The sequence below is a fragment of the Cydia amplana genome, chromosome 6 (genome assembly GCF_948474715.1).
Source record: "Cydia amplana chromosome 6, ilCydAmpl1.1, whole genome shotgun sequence".
NCBI classification, from domain to species: domain Eukaryota; kingdom Metazoa; phylum Arthropoda; class Insecta; order Lepidoptera; family Tortricidae; genus Cydia; species Cydia amplana.
Genome location: NC_086074.1, coordinates 3185806 through 3203068, shown reverse-complemented (window position 1 = coordinate 3203068; position 17263 = coordinate 3185806).

The window sequence follows — 17263 nt, the reverse complement described above, 5'->3', positions numbered from 1 at the left end:
ACAACATGCTGGTGACGTCACGAGCACGACACGAGCGTGGTTTGACATGGGTTTGGCAAGCGTGCGAGTGAATGACAGAATTTTATGGCACATTTGTAGAAGTTCATTCATTTTAGTGTTTTAATAAATCTCTCTTAATTATTTTCTAGCGATATATTTAGTTTCACGTCATGTCATGACGTAAGGTAGGTCAAGAGAAACTTAGTAAACGTACTATCTCATCTCGCGGTGTCTCCCAATAGTAGATTGTTAACCAAGAGGTGAAGGCACTAATTTCTGCCGAGGTAATTAGTTTGGTGCTCGAACGCAGTTAGAGCGCCAATAGTCCGAGGCTGAAATGATGTCTTTCACCTATTTGGTTTTCCCTACCAAAAAAAAAACTAATTTCTATTATGCTTAACTTTAAAAAATTAAAAGATTCGTCCTTGGAAAGTTAAATGCTTGCAGAAACGTATCACTTTCGCACACCTTTTAGAAAAACAATGACCCTCTTTCAGTGCATGAGAAATTTATTTATTTATTTATTTAAAGTTTGTTGCACAAAATATATACAACAATGTACAAATGGCGGACTTAATGCCAAATGGCATTCTCTACCAGTCAACCATAGGGCCAAACAGAGATACCTTCAATTGAATGAGAAATGATATTCATAGAATAGGTAAGGGATGAGAGCCATGAGAGGTACCGTAAAATGGGGTGAGTAGGGTAAAACTGAACTTCAAACCTCGATAACATTTTATTTTTACATATGAAAACTGAATGGTGTATACAATAAGTGTTCCGGACGTTTGTATTTTAGATTTTATTTTATTTTGGGTAGTTCTATTTCATAACTTTGACGATAAAGAGGAAAACCCACCTCACCCCGTAGTGCCTCGTATTTGGGGTGAGAGGGGTTTTCATACAAAGGTGATTTTGAAAGATTGATGGATCGATTTTTTTTTATTATGTGTATTACTATAGCTCCATTTTAAATTGGAATACATTATTTTTGTAGCAGTAGCCTTAAAATCCCTTCTCACCCCCCTCTCAAACCTTCTCTCCCCTTTCATAACCCACCTCTCCCCGCGAAACCTACTCACCCCGTTTTACGGTAATCGTTCGTGTCAGGATTGTGATACTTAGTATTTTGTAACATTATTATATTAATTACAAAATAGAAAAACCTTACCTAGGCTCTATAGCACTTGAAGAATATAAATAGACGTTGGAAATTTCCTAAAACCACCCCGTTTACGTAAAAGCTATCCGGTTAATAACCGTGCCGGTTCTCGGAAACATCAGTCAGCTGCTGAAGGCCAAGGGCAACTAGGCCGCCCGTGAACTAGAATGAGGCTAGAAGCGTTTGCCCTGTGAAAATAAAACCGGCCCAGTGCGAGTCGGACTCGCGTTCCAAGGGTTCCGTACATTAAATCCGACTCACGGTTGACTGCACATTTCTAATAGGTTTTCCTGTCATCTATAGGTAAAGAACTGTATTTTGTATATTTTTTCAAAATTTTATACGCAGTAGTTTCGGAGATCGGAGAGACAGACAGACGCACGAGTGATCCAATAAGGGTTCCGTTTTTAGGGTTCCGTACCCAAAGGGTAAAAACCGGGACCAAGACTTCGCTGTCCGTCCGTCTGTCACCAGGCTGTATCTCATGAACCGCGATAGTACTTTCACTGAAATTTTCACAAATGATGTATCTCTGTTGCCGCTATAACAACAAATACTAAAAATAAAATAAAATAAATATTTAAGGGGGGCTCCCATACAACAAACACGATTTTTTTGCTCTATTTTTTGTTGATGGTGCGGAACTCTCCGTGTGCGAGTCCGACTCGCACTTGACCGGTTTTTTCCTTTTGAGGAAGTGCCAATCCGATAACGGACCCCTATGGTAAACACAGATGTTAGAGAGTGCCCTGTGGCATGAAGTCCGCCATTTTTAAGTTACCATTCTTTTTATGCCATAATAACAAATAAAATACAGTCTCTTCCAGTTTTCCGACTGGCGTTTCACAATCGTGTCGGTGAATGAATCGCGAGTTAAACCTTTGCTTGCTTACGCACTTAGCGCATAACGCAAAGGAAAAAGGACGCACCATGATTTGTATACTTTTATTAAGGTACGTCATTTCTGAATTGTGGCATATCGTGGTAATGGGTGATTACTGATTAGGGTGAGTAATGTTGACTGTGTGACGCGTCCATGGGTAGGTAACAACTATATATAGTTACCTACCGTCAAAGAAAGACTATTATACAGGGTGTCTCATTTAAATCGGTCAGTATGGGAAAGTCTGAAACTATAAGACATACGAAGATCTGTTCTTAGGAACCATGTCATCGATTTTAATAACATGAAAAACTGCATTCATACATTTAAAAAAAACGGTATACTCAAAATAATAAAAAAGGCGGTGGTCATTTCGAACACTTGCTAAATATAAATTAAAGAATATGAAAACAATGCATTTTATTCATTTTAGACATCATGTTTCATAGTAAAATGTACTGCTTAAGACCTACACAATCGATATCCAAATAAAAATAGTTTTAGTTTTATTTTTCAAAATGTCCGGGTTCGATTCCCAAGCTGAGAACAGGTTTTTTTTTAATATAATGCAGTTTTTCATGTTATTAAAATCGATGACATGGTTCCTAAGAACAGATCTTCGTATGTCTTATAGTTTCAGACTTTCCCATACTGACAGATTTAAATGATACATCCTGTATAATCTGGGGTTATTATATAGTCAATGAATTTGTCAATTTATTATGAGAAATAATTTGAATCTAAACTTATATAAAGAAATAATAAAAATACAATACTTATTTAAAAGCTTCAAACAAACGGAAATAAAAAAAAATTAAATAGGTACCTAATAGGTACTACCTATAGCTTATAATTATTACGTTTGTATATGTAGGTACCAGAATTTGTGCGTAGGTTCAAGCTGTCGGATTACTTAGGATTTAGTTGAATGACACGGCATTTAGGTACTTTAATTGGAATTAGGATATACATACCATATACTTACAATAGGTACCGAAGGCTTTGTAAAGGCCGTTATAAACACAAAGATGACAAATTATTGGATATTCAAAGACAACGCGGAGAAGATAAAATAGGGATATGAAAAACTTGAGGCCAATTTTGTAAGTCGATAAAATTCTCTCCAAATTCTCCGATGTCCGATCTTTTATAGTATTTTTCAAATAGCTTGGGTACGGTGACAGCAATCATGTACCTACAATTTTGCGAGATTTCGTTTTTTACCGTTATCACCGTACCCAAGCTAAATAAATAAGCCATCAAATACTTGGTCTCTTGTCTTAAAGACACACAGTTAGGTAGGTACCTTCAAAATAAATGCCCGAAGATTTTGAATTTTGAATTTTTGTACTTAAATATATCAGGTACACATTTTGATTGTTCCTGACTAAATTATACACCTTCCGCCCGTGCAAGTTACACAAAAACATTAGTTGTCCTTCGACCGTTATTATTTGGTTATTATGATACCTACCCCGGTGAGAGTCAGGATGGCGGGTGTATGTAAACAAAAATAAACAAAAAGCATACCATATTTTAGTACCTAATTTGTACTATTTGGTACCTCATATACAAAAATTAGTACCTCACGGTATTTAAAGTTATCAGCAAAAAACGTTACACCCGCCAACCTGACAGTCAGAATGGCGGGTGTATTTTATTACGCTATGATCCCGCGATTATTGATAAATTCTATAAAAGCCAAATTTTAGTACCTTTTTAGTACTTTCATATTCAATTATAAATTGAGCCATTTTATTTGTGGTTTCCGAGTTATACTCATTTTACATTTTGCATTGCTATTAAAAAAATTCAGGCGCTTTAATTTTTCACCGTATTGATATCGTTTTTAAGAAAAAACGCTACGCTACAACTATTTTTATTACGCCAGGATTTAGTACCTTTCATGATTAATCTGTTACCCTTTCACGGGTAATCTGTTAGGTTCAATTAACTATGAAAATTACGTCTTACAAATGGCCAGGCGCCATGTCAAAGGATTCTTCCTAAGAAGAAATTCCGCTCTTCGTTGTGCATGTAATTGTGTACATAATACCTACTCTTAAGTAGGTACATGGTGATTAATCAAATAAGAAGAGTGGAGATCGAGGGGGGGAGGCCTTTGCCCAGCAGTGGGACACTGTAATTGTATAGGCTTATAATAATAAAAATAATAGGCCCATCTAGTGCGCGGCAAGTCCCCACCTGCCTCGATAACTTGTGAACACATTGTTATGGCAGGTGTCCGTACGTCTTTGTAATAACCCAGTCTCATAGTCCACCCAAACTTCAATCCATAGATCGGTATACTGTTCTCTTTTTCTACAATAGTCCCAATGCCTCTGTCTATTGTTGCACCTGTGAACGGGTTCCAGCAGGCGTTCTACATGACATAAAAGCTCTCCAAGGGGCCTCTACGTGTTGGATCTGTGTCCCCACGCAAGCCTATCAATAAACCGGGATTATAGGCCCGTGATATCCAAGGAGATACAAAAATAATAATATTTATAATAATACACTAACTATCCGTCCTGAGCAATTTCTATTTCGTTAATGTCTGCCCTATTATTGGGCACATTAATGTGCAATTGTTTTACAAGGGGCAAAGTTGTTGTTTAATATCCTCGTGCTAATATTGATACACGAGTAAGTGAAAGTTTCAAAAATAGAACCATGAGCGTAGCGCGTGGTTCTAAAGTACAGGAATCTTGAAAGTAGCGAGGGTTTCAACTACAACGCATGAGGCTTAAAAAAACTTTGCTACCAAATGAAACACAATTTCTTTCCACACCAACGCGAGGAAAATACTTAAACAATTTGAAATCAAATTAAATAAACGAATGCTGTAATTATTAGTGGCTTTTGTTCACTAAGTATTATACATTAATTAAATTTACAGAAATAGGCATGCACGTCATGCTCGGCGTTTTGGCACTTTTATATGCAATTATGATTATGGTAAGTCAGGATTATGATAATCATATTGATCATATGACCAGTCGATAGAGTGTGTGCAGAAGAGTCGTGGAATGTAAGGCATATTTATACGAGTATAAATATTTTTTTCATTTTTATTTTCAAGGCAGCCCATACATTTCACGACTCTTCTCTTTCCGCACAGACTCTATTAATCTTTACAAGAAATTATAATTTTCACACTCGACTTAAAATAATAATTATTGTTGAACTTTTTTAAGGATGCACATGTTTAGCGGTATTTTTTTAACACCATTTCATGATAAAAACAAAGGTGTGTTACTAGTAGATTGTTAACCAAGGGATGAAAGGCACTCATTTCTGCCGAGGTAGTTTGGTGCTCGAACGCAGTGAGTGCTGATATGATGCCTTTCACTCGAGTTAAACACTCTACTTTTCATTTCGAATACGAGGAAAGTAAAATACGTGTTTTATTAAAACATGACTAAGTATAGAATTATATATTAAATCTTGAGGGTACTTATTACAATTACCTCACAATTTAGGCAAAAGTATCGTTATTTATGGAATGGGGAGTTAAATATCAGAATGAAAATTGTATAACAAATCCATTTAAACTCAAATTTCAATTGCTTATCGTTAAAATTTTAACATAGTCTTATTTGCAACTTAACGTAACATGCTCTACGTAGTACGTAGTGCAGAAACGTATCATCAACACCTTTTAGAACAACATTCTATCAGAGCATAAGAAATATATTTCCATCCATTTTGATCCTGATTTCGGTTTTAAGTTTCGTTATTTAGATTTACTTATTTCCATCCGCTCTAAAGGAAAATTAAAGACACAAAAGGCGCTAATAGGGTTCAGTAATGAAATTTATAATGGTACATTACGAAAATCTTGCACAAACACGGCTTGCACGTTTTTATTTAGATAAAATAACGACATTTGAAAAAGTAGTCGATATAAAACAGTCAATCACCGATAGGTTATTAATCTAATATCTATACTTAATATACCTCCCTGGCAACGGAAATGCACTTATTTTTTGGCCAACCTGTATACCTAGCTAGTGTGAATCATTAAGTTGACGAAGAAGAAAGTTTGTCAAGGAAATGCTTGCGTAGCATAGGTACGCTTGAATGTGAATTTGGTCTGCGCTTACCTGATAGAGAGTGGGAGAACGTTCCAAAGTCTGATAGCCTATGCCTGTACATGTACCTACATACTATGCCTTAAACAGTTTTTTGAAAAAAAAAATCACTATAGCCTAGTTCGGACTATATTAGTCGAGTGGCGAGTATTTTAGTTAACTAAAATCGGTCAGCTAAACTAAAATCGTTCGCACTACAGATGAGGCCACAATGAAGAGCGGAATTTCTTAGGAAGAATCCTTTGACATGGCGCCTGGCCATTTGTAAGACGTAATTTTCATAGTTAATTGAACCTAACAGATTAACCGTGAAAGGGTAACAGATTAATCATGAAAGGTACTAAATCCTGGCGTAATAAAAATAGTTGTAGCGTAGCGTTTTTTCTTAAAAACGATATCGATACGGTGAAAAATTAAAGCGCCTGAATTTTTTTAATAGCAATGCAAAGTGTAAAATGAGTATAACTCGGAAACCACAAATAAAATGGCTCAATTTATAATTGAATATGAAAGTACTAAAAAGGTACTAAAATTTGGCTTTTATAGAATTTATCAATAATCGCGGGATCATAGCATAATAAAATACACCCGCCATTCTGACTGTCAGGTTGGCGGGTGTAACGTTTTTTGCTGATAACTTTAAATACCGTGAGGTACTAATTTTTTTATATGAGGTACCAAATAGTACAAATTAGGTACTAAAATATGGTATGCTTTTTGTTTAATTTTATTTACATACACCCGCCATTCTGACTCTCACCTACCCCGTCCTCGGCCTGGTCGTGCGTTCCTATTTACGAATGGCGGCCTTTTGCCTCTAACGGACCAGAGTCATTGTGGCCTCGACATCGGTTACACATATTTAAGGCTTCGTCACACAGGCGCGTTTTCCGGGCGTTTTTAGGGTTCCGTACCCAAAGGGTAAAAACGGGACCCTATTACTAAGACTCCGAGTTACTTACTAAGAGTCCGACTCGCACTTGGCCGGTTTTTACATATTAAACGCTCACGCCCCACCCACAAAACGCGCCTGTGTGACGGAACCTTTATAGTCCAGCCAACTATTTGCGCCACTAAAAATTTAAATTTGAGGGAAATCGGTTTGATCGCCGGTGTTTTTCTAATCGGTTCCAGATTTTGATCCGCAGCTGAAATGAATAGAGTTTTTGGTTTTGAAAACCGGTACCTATTTGATATGGTTTAGGTACTTACTGAAAAACTTTTTTTTTGGGTGCTGTAAGCTACCTAATAATTTTACTGACTGTACCTAATATCGTTCCTGTTAATTTGAATTGTGATTAAACCATTTAAATAAGAATTTTCGTAATGTTTGGCTTTTCTTTTTTAAATTAATTCGTTTGAAAAAAATAATGTAATTAAATCATTCGAAGAAATGGACAATCAGAACTATTCAGAACAATCCATACTGCACTCGTAATGAAGAATGCAGTAAATTGCAAAAACAAAGTTTCGAGAAAAAGGTGATTGAAGGTTTTTTGTGAAATTTTATACCAAAGGAGATAAAATTATAACATATCTATATTTTTATAAAACTTGAATTAGTACTTTCTGTCGTATTACAGATATACAGATATACAGATCTTTATTGGTAAAATTAACTACATTTTAAAAGTCATCCAATCGTTCTTAAAAATAACAAATTTATTAACAATTATAATTTAATATTATATTATAGATTTTTTGGATCAATGATGTATTGTTTAGTTATTATTAGTTTGATACTGGTTTGACTTGAGACGACCGCTCGCCTACGCTCAACCGATTGTACATAATACCAGCCCTGCGCTTGACCCAATTGTCCACACACCACGTGCTATGATTGCCTCATGATGTGATTGCTGATGCCTGATTTATTTACGCGACCTACTTTTGTTGATGAGATGGCTTCAAAGGGGGTGAGTCCTTATCACGATGCTAAGTTTAAAAATAACTGCTTTTCGGTTTTCGATCGTATATTAGTCATCATTGAAGTGTCATTCTATGAAACTTGCTAACTACGTTAACAAAAGTCACTAGTAAATTTATATTTTTTGACAGTTTCAATATGACGGTTTGTTTACATAGTTAGCAAGTTCCATAGAATTTTTTACACTTTAGGATGTGATAATGTGAGCGTCAGGATGACAGGACCATGATGGCTATTTATAACGAGTGTTACTCCAAGATTTAGTACCTATTTAGTACTATTTGGTACCTGACATCAAATATTTAGTACCTCAATAGAAATCGAGAAATATTGAAAATAAAGTGGCCAGCCATTCTGACGTCAGGTTGACAGGACCAAGTCCAGTTCCCCTATTTGTAGGCGTTATATCGAATCCATCTTTTGACAAAGATTTAGTACCTATTTAGTACTTTTCATAATTATTCTTCTTATTTAATTTCGACTATACGTAAAAAAGTTACAGCTAGAATAAACTTTCTATGTGCACCGTGGTGCAGCCAGTCAATGTGAACCGGGCCTAAAAGTTTGTTCAAAAGTTAATATTTTTGACTACAACATTTACTTTACGTTGTTTGGCCAATCCAAAATGAACCACGAGCGTAGTGAGTGGTTTGAAAGTGGAATCTTGAGCATTGCGAGGATTTCAAGGCATGAGGTTTCTACCGAGTGACACACTACATTTTAAAATTTAAAAGAAGTCAATTTTACCAGCCAACATGAGGAAATAACTCGAATTTATTACATACATACATATAATCACGCCTATTTCCCGGAGGGGTAGGCAGAGACCACGGATTTCCATTAAACGGTCGCGGTGCGGTGCACTCTCGCTCACTTTCATGAAAAATCACAAAATTGAATATTTTTTACTAAAATTTTACCCACAATCAATTTTTCTGAGCAGATATGAAAGAAATTATATCATACAAATGAAATAAATCCTAAAACCGCAACTAAATACTATATTTAACCTCTTATGCCATTTTAAACTTACATAACAATAACGGTATTAAAAAGAAAGAAAAGGTACCTTGTGGTTAAGTTACATGATGAGGCATGATGATGATGGAACAGTTAAGATAAACTAATCTTATTTTGGGGTTAAGTTAAGATAGTATAATATATCGTCTATTTCTTATCAATAATATATTTTGGTTGCCATTGAAGACAAGCGGCTTTGAGGTTGGATGACCTATAGCAATGCGTCGGATGTTGGCATTTTTCAGCAAAGAAATGGCAGATTTATTGCACCAAATGAAGATTATTCTAGTCAAGAAAGACTTGACGAGGGTAACTTTGATATAATAGCAGGCTACATGGATTTGTAATGTAGGTCCGATGTACGGTTATACCTAATAGGTATTGCCTAGGCCCCCCGACCAGAACTGAAATTATCAAATTAGTTTTTCAGAATGCTAATACAGTTCTTTACCAAACTTCTTTTCCCGTATTGCCTAGGTATTTTTGGAATTTTCAGTCACTCCTCCATAAGCTACCTTTTCTACTAAACTTTGAGAAGACATTACTAGGCTTATAACTTACTTATAACAAAAATAAAATGTAATATGTAAATAAACGTTAAACATTAAAGTTTCAGATCACATAATAATAATAAAATGTGGGATGTTGATTCGACGATCATAGTTGTTTCAGCGAACGGTCTGATAGCGAAGAGTCTCGACCAACATCTTGAGAGACTCTCGCTAGGTGGTTGGATCAATGGACAGATGCAGAAGGTGGTGATCATGGACACGGCGCGGATAGTCCGCCGGTTCCTCTCTCTGCGGCCCTGACCACCGGTAGCTTGGGCCTTGCCCCGCTGCCGGCGGCACCCTAGGTTAGGTTTTTTATAATGTGTTTATATGTATTTTTTATTTTTTTGTAAGTGTTTTGATATTTTACTTTTATATTCATATTATAAATAACCTAATCTAAGAAATTAAATGAATAAAAAAAATAGCATTACTTCAACTCTTTTTACAAAACATTTAATATCTCCGAAACTAGAAACCCTCATAAGGTACCTTTTCCCGTGGAACGTTACAAATTGACTTTAAGTGATGATTTTCAATTTTAAGTGAGTATTTCCCTCAAGTTGGTGTGGTCAAAAATGTAGTGTGTCACTCGGTAGAAACATTGTTTAAACCTTGCATCCTCATGCCTTGAAATCCTCGCAATGCTCAAGATTCCACTTTCAAACCACTCACTACGCTCGTGGTTCATTTTGGATTGGCCAAACAACGTAAAGTAAATGTTGTAGTCAAAAATATTAACTTTTGAACAAACTTTTAGGCCCGGTTCACATTGACTGGCTGCACCACTGTGCACATAGAAAGTTTATTCTAGCTGTAACTTTTTTACGTATAGTCGAAATTAAATAAGAAGAATAATTATGAAAAGTACTAAATAGGTACTAAATCTTTGTCAAAAGATGGATTCGATATAACGCCTACAAATAGGCATAGATGGTAGTATTTCTATAGATGTGGCCTACCGCGTGCCCCCGTAAGGGAGAGACATAGATGACGTCACAAACCCGGGGATACCATATAGTTAAAAATTACCCCAATATTATCAAATGTTGGGGTAATTTTAATCACGTCCGCGAGTTGTTCGCCTACGTAAGACGCAGCGATAAATAAAATATCAATGGGCCAATTTTCTTTTCTTTTTTTATTTATTTAGAAAACAAACAGCCTTTTACAAATAAGTCTTACAAAAATGACTAAAAATAGGCCTAAAGTTTCATACGTTACTAATTTGACTATTACAAAGAAAAGTAAATAGGTTACTTAATTATAAATTACCTGTAGGTATAGTTGTGAGTACAACACGCAAATAAAGTAAGAAAACAATGCAAAATATTTACTTGAAACAATTTTTCAATTACTAGTAAACAAAATATGCCGAACTTTATTCTTGAAAACGGACCAACTATGAACAAAAATGTCTATAGCCCTTGCTACACGGTCGCCGACAAGCCCCTCAGACCGCGTGGCCTTGGTCTGGACGGACCGTGTAGACAGTTGTTTCCAACAAAATTTGACCAAAACTGACCAAGGTCAGACCAAGGACAGACGGTTAGAAGGCTTGTCGGCGACCGTGTAGCAAGGGCTTATATCATTAAGCGATTCATTATACATATTACAAGTACGCCTAAAGAAAGAATTTTTAGCATACTGTGTGCCACAGGAAGAAATAGAAAAGGTAGATTTTCGTAATATGCTTTGAGCATACATAAAATACATTTAGCACGCGTGCCTGCATCTTGTGGAAATCTGGAGGTAATAAACGAAATATTCATTTTGTAATTTGTCACTCTTATTGCAAAATTAAGAATTAGTGCCTGCAGCATAATCAATTAGATTCTCTGAGTCGCGGCAAAACCCCCTATAACGTTAGAAAGAATCCGTAATGATTAAATAATAGTTATTTGTACAACAAGAGATCAAAGTTTGATATTTCTTCGAGTGCTTATTTTGAGTCCCGTGCAAGCGAAAGATTCTATACTAGATTCACGAGCGTAGCGAGTGAATCTAATTTAGAATCTTGAGCGTAGTAAGGGACTCAAAAGCGCACGAGATGTAAATAACTTTGATCTCGTGTAGTTCACAAAACTTTTCACCTCAGCAGTGAGAACATATTAGAGAACCCAAAAAATGTATTCCTTCTTCATCACTTACCTCTATTCACTCATGTTTTCTTAAGATATACCAACAATAAAATTTTCACCTCAGCAGCTCGAACAAGGATACTTTGCTACTTAAAAACAGTGAGCAAAATCGCGTTTTGCTCACTGAGGGAGCAAAATCGCATTTTGCTCATTTTGTGTCACTCAGTGAACAAAATGCGATTTTGCTCACTGTTTTTAAGTAGCAAAGTACCCTTGTTCGAGCTGCTGAGGTGAAAATATAATTTACATTCTAATTTAAACACAGTTCAATTTTATTGTTCGTATATGTCCAGTTCTACAGCAAAATTATTTATAAAAATGTTATTAAAATACAAAATACCCGAATTTTGGGGTAATTGTATGCATCACGGGCTGGTATCCCTCGAATAATAGCAATGCGACTAAATTGAATACACGTTATTAAAAGGGTGACGGCTTACTGTCAATATGCGTACGTAATTTGGTCGGTTAATTTATCAGGAAATATTTATAGGTTAATTTTTTTACCCGAGTTATTATTTACTGTAAATGCTTTTTCTACTCAGATTTTAATTGATATAGATTGTAGGATGCTGTTACTAAGCATGATAATGTCACCGAAGTATAAAATACTGTATTTACCTGTGAAATGTTACGTTGTCCTGTTTTTGCCGGCAGTCACTTGTACAGCGCAAAACTGAGCAATTCACCATATTTGTTGAATTGTTAAGTACTACTACATGCACACGAAACACTGATTTCAATATTTTTCCTGATAATCTTTGCACTGTTCATATGTTTCACACCAATTTGACGTTTACGCATTGTTTGTATCCCACCATAAACTACGGTGGGGAATAAAAAAATATGAGACTGTGACAAAGACAAACAATAATAGCGCTTTCTCTGCTATTCCTAGTGAAAGATACATAAGACCATCCCGTTCTGTCAGTTATCCCCACCACTCATGCCATGCCCTCGCAAATAGGGGAACTGGACTTGGTCCTGTCAACCTGACGTCAGAATGGCTGGCCACTTTATTTTCAATATTTCTCGATTTCTATTGAGGTACTAAATATTTGATGTCAGGTACCAAATAGTACTAAATAGGTACTAAATCTTGGAGTAACACTCGTTATAAATAGCCATCATGGTCCTGTCATCCTGACGCTCACGTGATAATAATTCTAGAATTTTTCGTTGGTATACTCAGCTCTACAAACAAACTCGTCTTGGATGGGGGACCCTAGAATTAGGCCCTGGATTTTGCATTATTTATTTGTTTAAACTTTTATTGCACAAAAAATATACAACCATATACAACAATGTATAAATCGGACTCATATTTTATTTGCCAAAATGAAATAGGTAGGTATATATTTATTTACCAAATTGTAGTGATGAACATAAATCAAAACCAGTACACACGCATAACAAATTATTTCATTGGAATCAACCTGCTGTAGGTACTGTACCTATACGTTTCTACCAAGCTACGCTCGTAGCGCTACGCCGTAGCTCGTAGCATATTATAATTGGTTAAGTAGTTAAATCTAGTTTACGTATTATGGGCATTTTCACTTTACTGTGCACCTTTAACGGCCGGTTAATTAGCACTCGTTACAAAACTGACGGTCAATGTCAGATCCCATACATTTTGTCAGGAATGTAACGGTTAGACGTTACTCTGAAACACGACTTAAGTCGCGCTTTAAAGTGCAAGATAAAATGAAAATGCCCGTATATTATATATGCGTGATGACTTGGGAATAACACTTACTTATAATTATTTAAGCCGCAAAAATCAAGTTCAGTACCTATATCCTATATGTATAACTTTACACATCAAAAGGTACCTACCCTAATGTTACCATAGTTATTTTACCATAAATAAACTCTTACCATACCTACACAACCACAAATATTTTCGAAAGACCAGGGGCCCGTTTCCCAAGCAATGAGCAGCTACCGGTGAGCTTTTGAGCAACGGGCCCCAGGGGGCCTAGCCAAGATGCCAATCTTACATCGACAAACGCTAAACGAAAATAAAGAATGTATCGGGATGACAGATGCTATACGAAAAGTCACGTGTACCTTTTTTTAGGGTTCCGTAGCCAAATGGCAAAAAACGGAACCCTTATGGATTCGTCATGTCTGTCTGTCTGACGGTCTGTCTGTCTGTCTGTCTGTCTGTCTGTCTGTCTGTCTGTCTGTCTGTCCGTCTGTCTGTCTGTCTGTCTGTCTGTCTGTCTGTCTGTCCGTATGTGACAGCCGTGACATGTCCGAAACTATAAGAACTATACTGTTGAAACTTGGTAAGTAAGTAAGTAGAACTGTGAACCGCATTGAGATTTTCACACAAAAATAGAAAAAGAATAATAAATTTTGGGGGTTCCCCATACTTCGAACTGAAACTCAAAATTTTTTTTTTCATCAAACCCATACGTGTGGGGTATCTATGGATAGGTCTTTAAAAATGATATTGAGGTTTCTAATATCATTCTTTTCTAAACTGAATAGTTTGCGCGAGAGACATTTCCAAAGTGGTAAATTGTGTGTCCCCCCCCTGTAACTTCTAAAATAAGAGAATGATAAAACAAAAAAAAATATGATGTAGGTATACATTACTTCCACCGAAAATTGGTTTGAACGAGATCTAGTAAGTAGTTTTTTTTAATACGTCATTAATCCCCTAAATACGGAACCCTTCATGGGCGAGTCCGACTCGCACTTGACCGCTTTTTTCTTTTTTTCCATACATTATTTATTTCGTCAAACCAAATTTGTTAGTAAATAAGAGCACAAAAAACTATAGGTACTCATCCTTTTCTTTTGGGTGCTAGTGTAAGACAAAGATAGTATGATTCTCTCTGTCTATGTTTGAAATGAGACAGTCCTTTGAGAAACTATGAGTTTCGATTGGCGTTATAATTAAACTTACGTTTACATCAACTATTTTACTAAAAGCAGACAACAACAGTTTAAACCAATCAATACAGGTTCAACAGTTTTGTCCCATCGCCCAAATTGTTAACTATACATTTGTAAACCTTATCACAATGACATAAAGGTCACCGTTGGTCAGTCCGAGTGTAACTGTTAGTCCATATTTGACCCGCCGTGAAGGTCAATCGATCGATGGCAGCCTGATGACCGCCCGCTGGTGCCGCTGGCTATCGCAACAACCAAATGTAGTAACTGTCTGTCGTACCTACTCTTATTGCTTGCAGAGTTTAGTGTAGTAATCACTACATTAGTATAAAACAAAGTCGCTTCCCGCTGTCTGTCTGTATGTATGCTTAGATCTTTAAAACTACGCAACGGATTGTTTATACGACAACGGTTTCACTCACTTGAATTTTTAGTCGCTATTGGCGACATGTTTCGGGCCCTTCGGGGGTTCATCATCTTCAGGCTCGAGTGCTCGCGGCGACTGCAACTCGTGCACTGATCGTGCAAGTGAGTGAAACCGTTGTCGTATAAACAGTTTAAAATATGTCTCACGAAAGTTTAATATCGATGATTACGCAACGGATTTTGATGCGATAGATAGAGTGATTCAAGAAGAAGATTTATGTATAATTTGTTAACCCGTGCGAAGCCGGGGCGGGTCGCTAATCCTTAATAATTCTAAGTCATCTTTCTCGCGTTATCCCGGCATTTCACCACGGCTCATGGGAGCCTGGGGTCCGCTTTGACAACTTATCCCAAGAATTGACGTAAGTATATAGTAGTTTTTACGAAAGCGACTGCCATCTGACCTTCCAACCTAGAGGGGAAACTAGACCTTATTGGGATTAGTCCGGTTTCCTCTCGATGTTTTCCTTCACCGAAAAGCAACTGGTAAATGTCAAATGATATGTCGTACATAAGTTCCGAAAAACTCATTGGTACAACCCGCGACCTCCGGATTGAAAGTCCAAGGCCACCAGCAGAAGCAGTATTCGAAGCAGGAAGCACAGGAGGCATTAGCCAGATCTGGACATATCTTCATGGGAAGTACGAGTATATATATGATCTCCGATAAGGTAATAAGCAGTGATCGTTAATTTTCCAGCAATTTTGGTGCAGCATAGTAAAAACAAAGGATTTTCTTAAAAAAAATCTAGAGAGAGGATTGGTTAAGGTTAATATTACTGTTATTAACCCTAATTATCCATTCCACCTAGAGTAGGGCATACAGATGCTTTTAACCAACAATGCTGCACCAAAATTGCTGGATAATTAACGATCACTGGTAATAAGTGTAACGATCCCAAGGTTTAATACAGGTCTAATAGCATTGGTTACCTCCGGATAATGTTTAGCAAGAACAATGTCCAATAAAGTATTGGTTGTTATGCCGTTTAGTTAATAACGGTATCACATATGCCGTGTCGTGAGGTCGTGACAGGTATATGCGCATCGGCAGTTAGTGGGTGTTTTATACTGCTAGTTATTGGTAGGTAATTGTGGTTATATGTATGTAGGTGTACATGTAGATAGATTTCGACCACGCTAAGTTTTCTAGCCAAGAGCTACGTCAAGTATGGCGCTTCTATGGAAATGTAGGTATGCAATATCAATTAAATTGATCACTGCCAAGACATAAAATGCAAAATATAAAAAGAAAAGAGAAAGCAAGACAAAAAGTGGAAATCCCCGGCGGTGCTAAGCCAATGCTAAGCCGGACGTTGCGAGGGATGCAAAAGATCTGCGACGTGTCAGTTCGTCAGCGATCGCTTACAAATAATTATCTACATCTACCACTTAATTAATGTACATAGTCTGGCAAACTAATATTGACAATAGAAGAAGGCGGCGAAAATAATCTTAATACCAGACACGAAGGATAGTTCTTGCGTTTTTTTCTATTGTCTGGTTTGCCGACTATAATACAAGGTGTCCCAAGAAGTAGTTATATACTGAAGCTGGGAGGTAGAGGACCTAGAGGGCTATCTGAATCACCCCCATGTATGTTCCGCGATTTTTCGTATTTTCGGAGTTATGATTTTATTACCCAGTATGTTTTTTTTTTAAGCGCCCTTGAAGTTGTGAACATACTGGGTAATTTTATCTTTCTTCGCATTAATTTTTTTTTAATTCCATTCAAAGATCTAACGATAGTAAATGTTACCATACTGAATTGGCCTATCTATCAGCTTAGCACACAAAAAAAATCAAGCATCTACCGCAATAATTCACGTCACCATAAATAAAAATCTCATCGTACTCGGCGATAGGTGAAAAATTAAAAAATATCCTAACTCCGAAAATACGAAAAATCGCGGAACATACATGGGGGTGATTCAGATAGCCCTCTAGGTCCTCTACCTCCCAGCTTCAGTATATCACTACTTCTTGGGACACCTTGTATAATTAAAGAGGAAAACACAACTTATAAAAGTAACACAACCTATAAAAACTTTTTAAATGATTATGATTAAATTTCATTTACTTTATTGTTCACGCACTACGCAAAACAAACTACCATTTCATTATGAGTAAAACCACTGGCCACGTC